Source organism: Lissotriton helveticus, chromosome 1_2, assembly GCF_964261635.1.
Source record: "Lissotriton helveticus chromosome 1_2, aLisHel1.1, whole genome shotgun sequence".
Classification (NCBI taxonomy): domain Eukaryota; kingdom Metazoa; phylum Chordata; class Amphibia; order Caudata; family Salamandridae; genus Lissotriton; species Lissotriton helveticus.
The window spans coordinates 343,736,071-343,748,145 of NC_136058.1; the positions used below are offsets into that span (position 1 = coordinate 343,736,071).

Consider the following 12,075-nt stretch of genomic DNA (forward strand, 5'->3'; position numbering starts at 1 on the left):
GAGGTTTATCTAAGATATTGTGACGTATTTTGAAAGCCGCGCCAGTAGAGTAGTGGCATCACTCACACAGTGACCGCTGCTCTGTGACTGTTTACAATTCTGCTTTGTTTTGTGAAATGGCTGTTGTCGTGTTATTCCGATCCCCATGGCTTTACCATAAAAATTACCATATGTGAGAAATGTTTCTTCTTTGCTCTTCACTCATTAACCCTTTGGGTGCTGGTGACAGAACCACTCCGTCACCAGCCACGGACGCGCTGTGCTAATGACGGAGTGGTTCCGTCACGGCCCGGCCGCCGTGCCTGCTCGGCATGAATTCCGCGCCTGCGCTGAGCGTTCTATTGAGCGGGCGGGCCGTGAAGGAACCACTCAGTCACAAGCACAGCGTGCCCGTGACTCGTGACGGAGTGGTTCTGTCATGAGCATGGCGACGCCGCGCGGACCCCCTCACCCCCAGCCCTGCGGCGGAATTACTGCCGTGGCCAAGGGATTAAAACGATATACTTCATTGTATCTACCACGCAGTATAAACATTTTAATCAAACCGATATCGGAACACTCATGTGTACCAGGATGGCCGAGTGGTTAAGGCGTTGGACTTAAGATCCAATGGACATTTGTCCGCGTGGGTTCGAACCCCACTTCTGGTAGAGATTTTATCATTTCCAAGTATAATTGCCTCGTTCTTACTCTTTGACCGCTGGACTCGCAAACCCATACAAGGTTCAATTATTTTCTCTTACGTTATCACTTTTTGGTTATCTATGTGTCTTTTTTGTTAGTGCGGAATCAAAGCGCAGCGCCCTCTGGTGTCTGTGGGCGACGAACGCCTTCAAGATCAGGTTTCTTTTCTATAACTCAAAACTGGTTATATATATATCTATATTGGTGACGCTGAAAAGAGCCGCTGCTCTGTTTCCGGTTCCAGCTCCGTGAGGTAAAATGCACACAGCATGGGGCACACCGGAAGCTTTCATGGGGGTGTCACAACCTGACCCCAGAGATCGCAGTCATGCTTTGTGACATTATTCATTTTCTCAAAAGGACGTTTACTTTGGCTGCCAGAGCCCGGCTTCATGCAATCGTTCACTATGTGGCGGTTAAAACATCAAATGGTAACAATGTTGCAGTGTGTGCTTTAAACGTTGTTACAGATTCGAAACACCGCTCTAAATCAAAACAGCACGCTATCAAACATTCCATGAAAAACAATCATAAGTAAAAAAAGACATTAGCTCACAGCTTAAAGAGTTTGAAATCACACGAACGGAAAAAGAGCTTTAAAAAAGCCCAAGAACCGTAAGAGCAAAGTTCTCGCTAAATATTCGAATTGTGCACTTCGGTGACAGTATCCACATCTATTTAGAGCACATTTATTACAGTATTTTAAACCTTAAAATATATCTGTCCCTACACTCGATGCGCAGCGGCTTCAGAGCAGCTTTTACGGGTGTCATAGTAATATTTGTTGTCAGTGTGAAGCGTAAAATATCCCAAAATAAAGTGTCAGATGTCAGGCCCCCTTCTCTGCTTCTTCATCACAAATAATTCAAGGCCCAATCAAACAAAGACGGAAAGTTGTTTTTGAGGCACCAGTTAAAAAAAAGAAAAAAGATGGGGAATCGAACCCGGGTCGCAAGAATAGGAATCTTGCATGATACCACTACACTACTGGAGCAGCTGTGAAAAAGTGTTACAATATCTTAGATGACACCTCCTGAGAAGACTTGTACCCCTCTCCCCCCTCACAACCAATCAATCAATCAATCAATCATAACACTTGTATAGCGCGCTACTCACCCGGAAGGGTCTCAAGGCGCTTGGGGGAAGGGGGCCGCTACTGCTCGAACAGCCATGTCTTGAGTTGTCTCCTGAAGGCGAGGTGGTCCTGGGTCAGCCGAAGGTGGATGGGGAGGGAGTTCCATGTCTTGGCCGCCAGGTAGGAGAAGGATCTGCCTCCGGCGGTGGCTCTTCGGATGCGTGGTACGGCGGCGAGGGCGAGGCTAGCGGACCGTAGCTGGCGGGTGGGCGTGTGGAAGGTCAGGCGGTCGTTGAGGTACTTGGGGCCCAGGTTGTGGAGAGATTTGTGTGCGTGGGTGAGGAGCCTGAACGTGATCCTCTTGTTGATAGGGAGCCAGTGCAGGTTCCTCAGGTGGCCGGAGATGTGGCTGCGTCGAGTGATGTCCAGGATGAGTCGGGCGGAGGCGTTCTGGATGCGTTGTAGTCTTTTTAGTAGCTTGGCTGTGGTTCCGGCGTAGAGGGTGTTTCCGTAGTCCAGCCGGCTGGTGACGAGGGCCTGGGTGACCGTCTTTCTGGTTTCGATCGGGATCCATCGGAAGATCTTGCGGAGCATGCGGAGGGTGTGAAAGCATGAAGAGGAGACGGCGTTGACTTGTCTGGTCATCGAGAGGGAGGAGTCCAGGATGAAGCCCAGGTTGCGTGCGTGGTCTGTCGGCTTGGGGGCGGTGCCCAGGGCAGGCGGCCACCAGGAGTCGTCCCAGGCGGAGGGTGATGGTCCAAGGATGAGGACTTCCGTCTTGTCTGAGTTCAGTTTCAAGCAGCTGTTCTTCATCCACTCAGCGACGTCTTTCATCCCTTCGTGCAGGCTGGTTCTGGCGGTGTCGGGGTCTCTGGTGAGGGAGAGGATCAGCTGGGTGTCGTCGGCGTAGGAGATGATGTTGAGGTTGTGTTGGCGTGCGATGGCTGCGAGAGGTCTCATGTAGACGTTGAAGAGGGTGGGGCTGAGTGATGATCCTTGCGGGACGCCGCAGATGACTTCGGTGGCCTTGGAACGAAACAGGGGGAGGCGGACTCTCTGTGTTCTTCCAGCGAGGAACGAGATGATCCACTTCAATGCCTTCTCTTGGATGCCGGTGTTGCTGAGGCGTTGGACTAGGGTGTGGTGGCAGACAGTGTCGAACGCGGCGGAGAGGTCCAGGAGGATGAGTGCCGCTGTTTTCCAGTTGTCGAGAAGGGCTCGGATGTCGTCGGTGGCTGCGATGAGGGCGGTCTCGGTGCTGTGGTTGGCTCTGAAGCCGGACTGCGAGGGGTCGAGGGATCCATTCGTCTCGAGGAAGGCGGCAAGCTGTTTGTTGGCGATCTTCTCGATGACTTTGGCAGGAAAAGGGAGGAGCGAGATGGGGCGGAAGTTTTTGAGGTCGGTGGGGCCCGCTGTTGGTTTCTTCAGTAGGGCGCTGAGCTCGGCATGCTTCCAGCTCTCCGGGAAGGTGGCGGTGTCGAAGGAGGTGTTGATGATGTCTCGGAGTTGGGGTGCGATGGTGGAGTCGGCCTTGTTGAAGACGTAGTGGGGGCAGGGGTCAGTCGGAGATCCGGAGTGGATGGTGTTCATCGTGCGGGCTGTGTCTTCGGTGGTCACTGCGGTCCAGGTGCGGAGGGCGGCGGTGGGGTACGTTGGTTGGGTGCGAGGAAGGTGCGCCGAACCGTTTCTCGATGAAGATTTTTTTTATATGCACCATTCTTGAAAGGAATTGCTTAGTCGTACTTTTTTACAAGTGAAACAAAGAGCTGTGCGCGGGGTGGAGCCTGGTTCTTGCTGAAATGTACTTTGGAAGCATAAGATGCAGGGGCTACGGAGATGTGTTCTATTGTATAAAAGAGAACGCATGACCTGTATTACTCATAGGATGCTCTATCCTTTGCGCCACACCACGCCTTTAAGCTGATGCGCCGAGTGCAAACATGGACAATGCACCCTGTAATGATGAATGCGCTGCCCTCACGGCCGCCGCGGGGATTCAGTGTGATACAAAGCGGCTGCTTCAAAGCTGCTACATATTTCATAAGGAACCCGCCTGCACTTTAAAGGGGGGGGGTTAGAGCTCCTCCTGCAGGTGGGTGCATCAAGTGACTGCAATCACCTGCAGGGGGATGTCTGGTGGGTCCACAAGCCCCTCCTCCCAAAGGGCGGCCCTCAGAGGGTGCAATGTAGAGGTGGGCGACCCAACAGATTTACAGGAAGAGCCGAGCCAGAGCCGAGCCAAGGGGCCGGCTCGGATCTTAGAGCCCGTGTACAAGTCCAGCCCTCAAAATGCTCGCTATGTAGATCACGCAACAAACATCGCATACAATCTGACAATGCTGCTTCAAAATTCAAAAAGGTGGATTTCATGTGAAGCTTTGATATAAATAAGTCATAGTGCCCCATGGGAAGAAAAAGCAAGTGCACATGCCTATTGTGTATGAGTTTAGTAACTGGTAAAATGACTTGAATGGTTACAAGATTAATACGTTATATTCAGGGCCACTAGAATTATGTGGTAGAGGACGCTCAAATTATGCAGCATGGTTAAATAAATTATATGGCAAGAAAAGGACTATGCAGCATTTTTGTGCCACATTTTGTGGTAGTACTACTTCAATATTGAGTCATTTTTTTACTTTTTAAGACTGTCTGGGCATTAGTTGTACCTCATTAGTACCAGTCTAGTACCCAAATATAGCAATATATACTACTGAAAGTGACCAGTCAACCTTTGCAAAGGTCCTTCCACTGTGGGCAGCAAGTGTCATTGCATTTAAGTAACTTTTGAATTGTTTGAACTAGAAACACACTTTTTTAAATTAAAATCTGCAATTACGCAGCAGATGATGGATTATGTGGCAAATGAGGCAAATCTACAATTATGCAAAAATCACTGCGGCTGCTCAATTGCATTATTCCAGTGGCCAAATGCCTTTTTGAGTCAAACTCAATGTCCAATGCGCTATCCTCGCGACACAAAGCCGTGTGCTGCAAACCTCTTGCTGATTTTTCACATAAGTGACACAAGTAAGCAATTATCTTTGATCTATTTCTCGTTATGAGAAGTATAAAGCTTAGTCACTGTACAACAGCTTTGTCTTTTGGGGTAGCTAGCAGAGATATCACTCACTTATATTTCCTCTCCCACCCGAAGTGGCAGTTCATGCATTATGTGTTATTAAAAGGGCTTTAAGTGGGATGAGAAAACTGAGGGGTCTCTCTATGGGGCGTGACCGATGTATTGAAGGGCATGGCTTAAAAACATGCAAGCTACAATTCTGTGATTGGCTAAGTGTGCAGCTGATATATAACACAACAAGTAACATTACACCTAAACCAGGACTATTGACTGTTCTAATCCCTGTTAGTTGCATATGCTAAATAATCAAGAACTATGGTTTCTTCATATATAAAGTTAAAAATGCTTTAGTTGTTAAATTATGAGACAGCGAAAGAACTATAATGAGTCACTTTGACCTTAAATCAAAAGCAGTGAAAGGTGGTACTGCTGCAGAGCTAAACAAAATCCACCTTGAGGAGGAGGGCAAAAATGAAGGGCCCCGTGGGGACCCGTCTCGGCACCTGCTTTTTAGAACTGCCAATGCTGAGCACCATCAGGACCCAGCCCACTTAAAGCCCTGGTTTTTAGACCCACCCTCTGCTGCTCTCTCTTTCAGCTCTCACTCTCTATCTCTCTGCGGCTCTCTCTCTCTCGTTCTCTTTTCTCTCTGCTGCTCTCCCTCTCTCTCAACTCTCACTCTCTATTTGTCCGGTGCTCTCTCTCTGTTTCTGCCGCTCCCACTCTTTCTCTTTCAGCTCTCACCCTCTATTTCTCTCTCTCTCTTTCAGCTCTCACTCTCTATCTCTCTGATGTTCTCTCTCTATCTGCGCTCTCTCTGCTGCTCTCCCTCTCTCTCTTTCAGCCGCTGTCTCTCTGCTCTCTCTCTCTCTCTTCAGCTGCTGTCTCTCTGCTGCTCTCTCTCTCCCTCTCTCTTTCTCTCTTCTCTCTGTTGCTCTCCCTCTCTCTCAGCTCTCACTCTCTATTTGTCCGGTGCTCTCTCTCTGTCTCTGCTGCTCCCACTCTTTCTCTTTCAGCTCTCACTCTCTATTTCTCTCTCTCTCTTTCAGGTCTCACTCTCTATTTCTCTCTCTCTCTTTCAGGTCTCACTCTCTATTTCTCTGCTGCTCTCTCTGCTGTTCTCTCTCTATCTGCGCTCTCTCTCTGCTGCTCTCCCACTCTCTCTTTCAGCTGCTGTCTCTCTGCTCTCTCTCTCTCTCTATCTTCAGCTGCTGTCTCTCTGCTGCTCTCTCTCTCTCGCTCTCTTTCTCTCTTCTCTCTGTTGCTCTCCCTCTCTCTCAGCTCTCACTCTCTATTTGTCCGGTGCTCTCTCTCTGTCTCTGCTGGTCCCACTCTTTCTCTCTCAGCTTACAGGGCCCGATTCACAGAACTAACTTAAGACAAAATCCTAAACTTACTACCATTTTGATATTCACAGAAGGCACTTACTCATTTTGGTATTCACAGAAGGCACTTACTCATTTCGGTATTCACAGAAGTTAAGACTCCTAACTTTAGGACTCCTAAATACCTTCTGTGAATACCGAAAGTCTTAAAATTAGGAATTTACTCAATTTAGTAGTTCTAAAGTTAGGACTCCTAACTTTAGGACTCCTAAACTGAGAAAAATCCTAATTTTAAGGCGTTCAGTATTCACAGAAGGCATTTAGGAGTCCTAAAGTTAGGAGTCCTAACTTTACTACTACTAAATCCTAATTTTAAGACTTTCGGTATTCACAGAAGGCATTTAGGAGTCCTAAAGTTAGGAGTCCTAACTTCTGTGAATACCAAAATGAGTAAGTGCCTTCTGTGAATACCAAAATGAGTAAGTGCCTTCTGTGAATACCAAAATGGTAGTAAGTTTAGGATTTTGTCTTAAGTTAGTTCTGTGAATCGGGCCCAAGATCTCTCTTTCTTTCTCTTCTGTCTCTGCTGCCTCCCCCTCTCTCTGTCTTTCTCTCTGCTGCTCTCTCTCTTTCTCTTTCAGCTCTCACTCTCTATCTCTCTGCTGCTCTATCTGCTGCTCTCTCTGCTGTTCTCTCTTTCTCTGCTTATCTATCTCTCCCCTCTCTCTGCTGCTCTCTCTCTCTGTCTCTGCTGCTCTTTCTCTGTCTCTCCTGCTCTCTCTCTATCTGCTCTCACTTGCTCTTTCTCTCTTCTGCTCTCTGCTGCTCTCTCTCTCTCTTTCAGCTGCTGTCTCTCTGCTGATCTCTCTCTCACTCTCTGCTGCTCTCTCTCATATAGTTTGGTTGGAAAAACAGGAGTTGGGCAACTGCTTAAACTACCCGCAGTCACTGGGTCAGAGAGAGAGCTGCTCCATTGAATACTGAGTGACTCCTGGGCATGTGAGTGCCCGTAACAAGCCCCATGAAAAGGGTTTAGCAGAGACACAAAGGAGCAGTCAAAGCATCTGTTAAATTAGCCCACCTCTCAATACCAAGACCTACATTGTATAGCGCATTGCCTTTACTCAGTTTTTAGGTCTCGCCTGTCAATGCGCTTGCGCATTGAGCTTGCGAGAATATAGGAGCTTGACGAGAGCCTCAACGAAACGGGCGATTTGATGCAGTGCCCGTGAAAAGCAAGCTCAATCCGCAGGCGCATTGACCTAAAGCGCGTTCACATGAAAGCCAGCCATCTGCCGCCAGCAGCATCCACTCCGCCCCCTGCTGCATCAAAGGCTTTTATTTCGCACTTTTCACGGCCGCCAGGCCGTGTCGCATTTCTCCTCCCCCCTCCCCACAGCAATGCCAAGAGTTTTTTTTTTTAACTTGTTTCTCAAGCCGCCCGGCACCCCACGCTTCAGCAGTGCTGCTCTCCAGGACTGTCTTTCTGCCTGCCCTCTGCTCGTTATGCCTGTGTCCCTGTCTGATCTCCGTGCCCGTCTCAGTGACCGTCTATCTGAGTGCCCCATCCTCTCCAGGACTGTCTCTCTGTTTGCTCTCTGCTTTTCGTGCCTGGCTGTCTCATTGTCTGTCCTCTTTCTCTTCTCTCAGCAGGCATCTGCCTGCCTGTCTTCTGCTCTCACGGCCACTAGGCCGTGTCTCGTTTTATTTTAACTTTTTTTTTAACTTGTTTCTCAAGCCACCCGGCACCCCGCGCTTCAGCAGTGCTGCTCTCCAGGACTGTCTCTCTGCCTGCCCTCTGCTCGTTATGCCTGTGTTTCTGTCTGATCTCCGTGCCCGTCTGTCTGAGTGCACTATGCTCACCAGGGCTGCCTCTCTCTGTCTGTCCTCTTTCTCTCCTCTCAGTGACCATCTGTTTGAGTGCCTTCTGCTCTCCAGGGCTGTCTCTCTGTTTGCCCTCTGCTCTTCATGTATGGCTGTCTCTTTGTCTGTCTCTTTTCTCTCCACTCAGTGACCACCTGTCTCAGTGCCCTCTGCTCTCCAATATCTCTGTCTGTCCTCTGATGTTCATATCTGGCTGTCTCTTTCCCGTCTCTGTCCTCTCAGTGGCCGTCTGTCTGAGTGTCCTCTGCTTTCAAGGGCTTTCTCTCTGTCTGCCATCTGCTCCTCATATCTGGCTGTCTCTCTGCCTGTCCTCTTCATCAGTTACCGTCTGTCTGAATGCCCTCTCCTCTCCTCCAGGACTGTCTATGTTTGCCTTCTGCTCTTCATGTCTGGATGTCACTTTGTCTGTTCTCTTTCTCTTCTCTCAGTGACCGTCTATCTGAGTGCCCCCTCCTCTCCAGGAGTGTCTCTCTGTTTGCTCTCTGCTTTTCGTGCCTGGCTGTCTCATTGTCTGTCCTCTTTCTCTTCTCTCAGCGGGCGTCTGCCTGCCCGTCTTCTGCTCTCTATCGTCGCCGTCGCTTCTCTGTCTCTCGACAGCTTGACAGGGCCTACTCATTGACACTGTCCCATCATTCACCGTTCCCCAGTCTTTCAGTCGGCTCACAGTGTTGCCCCAACATGGCACTTTGACATCAGCCTAACTAGTTTACCCCCAAGCTGCCTCTCACTTTTACCCTTTACTGTGGGCTCATTGGGAAGTGAAAATAATAAAGTCACCCCACTGCCTGTGGGTTGCTGCTCTCACATCACCTCTCCCTTTACCCCCTTCATTCACCCGTGGCCAGCCCTTCATGCTTCCCCAAACATGTCCCTCCCTGCATCTCTGAAGCTTCCCAGCATGTGCTCGGCCTCAGGCATTCAAGCTTGAAGGTTCCCAAGCACGCGCTCAGCCTCACTTCTCCTCCCCCCTAATTCACCCCTGCTGTAGCTGCCCACGGCTGTATTTCACTTTAGCTCTAGCTCATTATGCCGAGAGCTTCACTTCAAAGGGGTCTCAGGATGGCTTCTTGCAGTAAAAGCAAGACCAACTTTCTTTGAAGAGGGTAGACTGCGCTGCCTGTGCAGAGCAGTTGAAGCCCTTTCGGTAATAACTCGAAACAGCAGGCATCGATTTGTGATAGTCCTCTCGACCCAGATGACTAGTAAAACCCTAGAAAGTTCTCGCCCAGCCAAAAAGCTCCTCCCTTCTCCCCCTCCCTCCCCCATGCCCAGTGCACGTAATTTAATCCTACTCCGGAGGTGGCCAACCTTCAGTGACACGCGGCAGCCCCCCTCTCTTTGCTGTCACGTTAGTGTTAGAAGGGGCCTCTGCTCTCTCTTCCACAAGTCTACAACACGATTTCTCCGCCTCTCTGCTCCGTTACTGAAGTTACTTTCCAGGCCTCAGTGCTGTGACAGTCACTGTCTTAGAACCGTCTAGCTCGGGGGCACACTCTGCTCTGTTTGTGTTCTTCAGCGCACACCACTCTGCTCTCCGTCTCCTCTGTGCTGCTCTCACATTCCATTTCATGGGCCTCCCCTTCTTGTTCGTGCCTTCTGCTCCCCTGATTGTACTCGTTTTTTTCTTGCCTTCGGCTCCCCCACTCCATCCATCCATCCATCCATCCCCCCCACTCCATCCCTCCATCCCCCCACTCCATCCATCCATCCATCCCCCGACTCCATCCATCCCTCCCCGCCCCACACTCCATCCCTCCCCCGCCCCACACTCCATCCCTCCCCGCCCCACACTCCATCCCTCCTCCACCCCACACTCCATCCCTCCCCCGCCCCACACGACATCCCTCCCCCGGCCCACACTCCATCCCTCCCCCGGCCCACACTCCATCCCTGCCCCGGCCCACACTCCATCCCTCGCCCTCTTGCCCTGCCTCTATCTCTCACCCTGCCTCTATCTCTCGCCCTCCCTCTATCTATCTTTCGCCCTCCATCTATCTATCTATCGCCCTCCCTCTATCTATCTATCGCCCTCACTATCCATCGCATCACCACAGCATCACTCAGGGGCACCACAACTTCACTATGCGCTACCACAGCATCACTGAACGCCCCAGCATTACTCGTCACCGCCACAACATCATTCAGAGCCACCACAGCATCAATCTGTGTAACCATTCAACAACAACTGATTCAAATATGTTCTCTCAATGTTTCAAACTTTATTACAAATGTCACAAAAAAATGTTAATATTTCACTTCTGTTCTTGTATTTTCATCACAATAAAATACACTAAACATAATCTTCCAAAAAGTTATTTGCAAAAGTTTAAGCTATTGCCATTATAAATTACAATAACTTTTATTTAAGTATTAAATATTGGAAAAAATACAACCCATTGTTATTTTTAATATTAATACATCTAAGTCATGTAAATACAACACATATTGCATTACAAATGCTATAGGTGTCACGTTTGCAAAAGTTAACACTATTGGCATTGTAAATGACAAAGTTATTAATTTCGTTATTTTCAAAACAAAAACATTAAAAAAAATGTGTCATTTACAATACTAATACCTCAAACTTTACTAATGCGAGCCATATTGCATTGCAAACGTATTATTTATAACATTTTTAAAAAATTGTGATTTGTCAGATCAATACATGTAAGACAGGGGAAAACTAAACATGCAACTTTACTAATGCTACAGGTGTAATATTTGCTATATTTATAACTATTGGCATTTCAAATAACACAATGAATACTTTTATAATTTGCAAAACATAAACAAAAATTAAAAAATATTTACATTTACCACACCAAAAGCTCAAACTTTTCTATTGCGAGACCTATTGCATTTCCAATGGTTGTTTCGCAAGGTGTTCGTTGCAAAGCAGGCGCCGAAATAGCTCAGTTGGGAGAGCGTTAGACTGAAGATCTAAAGGTCCCTGGTTCGATCCCGGGTTTCGGCAAATCTTTTTGTTGTCCTTCTTTGATGTTTATAATTTCCTCCGCGGTCGCTCAGCCTTTGAAAGTTTTATTGTATTTTTACAGAATGGAAGAGGCGCTGCAGCTGCGGAGGAAACACACGCAGCCTAAAACCATCTCACGCTTCAGGCGTGAGAGAGAAACATGTTCCCTTCTGTCTCACTTCCAGCACCGCTCACCATTAATGTGCACCAGTGTCAGGCGTGCAGTGCAGGGACGTCTGTCCCATCAGAGCGAGGAGTGTGGTAGGGTGGACCTCTCCACAGAGCCCACCGCTCCGCAGCCAGCTCCCCTGGATGCGGCGGTTCCCTTTAAAGTCCTTTGCTTTTGTTCATGTTGAATATGCTACGCGGGTCCTGTGTTTTTACACCCTATGACCTCTGTCCTTACCAAACCTAACGTAAACATCATTTTAAAATAGACAGACCACTGCTGTGGACGAGCAGCCCCGGAAACACTGTATTTTCAAGTTTTCTTGTAAAAAAAAAAAAAAGAAAGTCCTGGCAGCGGTGGGATTTGAACCCACGCCTCCGGAGAGACTGGAGCCTTAATCCAGCGCCTTAGACCGCTCGGCCACGCTACCTTACTTCAGCGCCAGCTGGAACGATATATATATATCATAGACAAACACAGAGGCCTGTTGCCACATTTCTCTTCTTCTGTGCGGTGCCCAAACCACCGTCTTAAAGTCCCACAATGGCCACATTAGCTCACCCTGGGCATCATGGGAACAACCAGAGCTGTTCCTATATTGCCCACTCAGCCTCCTCTATTCCCCCCACACACCGTGAGAGATACCGGCAATCCAAAGCAGGAACTGGCTACCAGGCACTGGCCAACAGGCTCTGTGTGTGCCCAGGAAAGAAAGAAGTACAGGGGGGCCTGAGATGGCATTGGCTGTCCAAGCTAGTTAAGTCCACGCCTTCCTCTTCAACCAGTCCAGATAAGGCGCTCTCGTGCCTGTCCCCTTTCACCAGTTGCTCCGTGGTGGCGTGGCAGCGCCTTACAGTCTACAACCAACTATCTGATGAACCG

General features: G+C 48.9%; 3 non-coding genes across 3 annotated transcripts; 2 read left to right on the forward strand and 1 right to left on the reverse strand.

The window, feature by feature from the left end:
* Positions 1-567: 567 nt before the first annotated feature.
* On the forward strand, positions 568-650 carry TRNAL-UAA (transfer RNA leucine (anticodon UAA)). The gene has a single exon. It is a non-coding gene; the product is annotated as a tRNA-Leu (tRNA).
* Positions 651-10,951: 10,301 nt separating this feature from the next.
* On the forward strand, positions 10,952-11,024 carry TRNAF-GAA (transfer RNA phenylalanine (anticodon GAA)). The gene has a single exon. It is a non-coding gene; the product is annotated as a tRNA-Phe (tRNA).
* A 517-nt stretch (positions 11,025-11,541) lies between these two features.
* TRNAL-AAG (transfer RNA leucine (anticodon AAG)) lies at positions 11,542-11,623 on the reverse strand. The gene has a single exon. It is a non-coding gene; the product is annotated as a tRNA-Leu (tRNA).
* Positions 11,624-12,075: the final 452 nt, after the last annotated feature.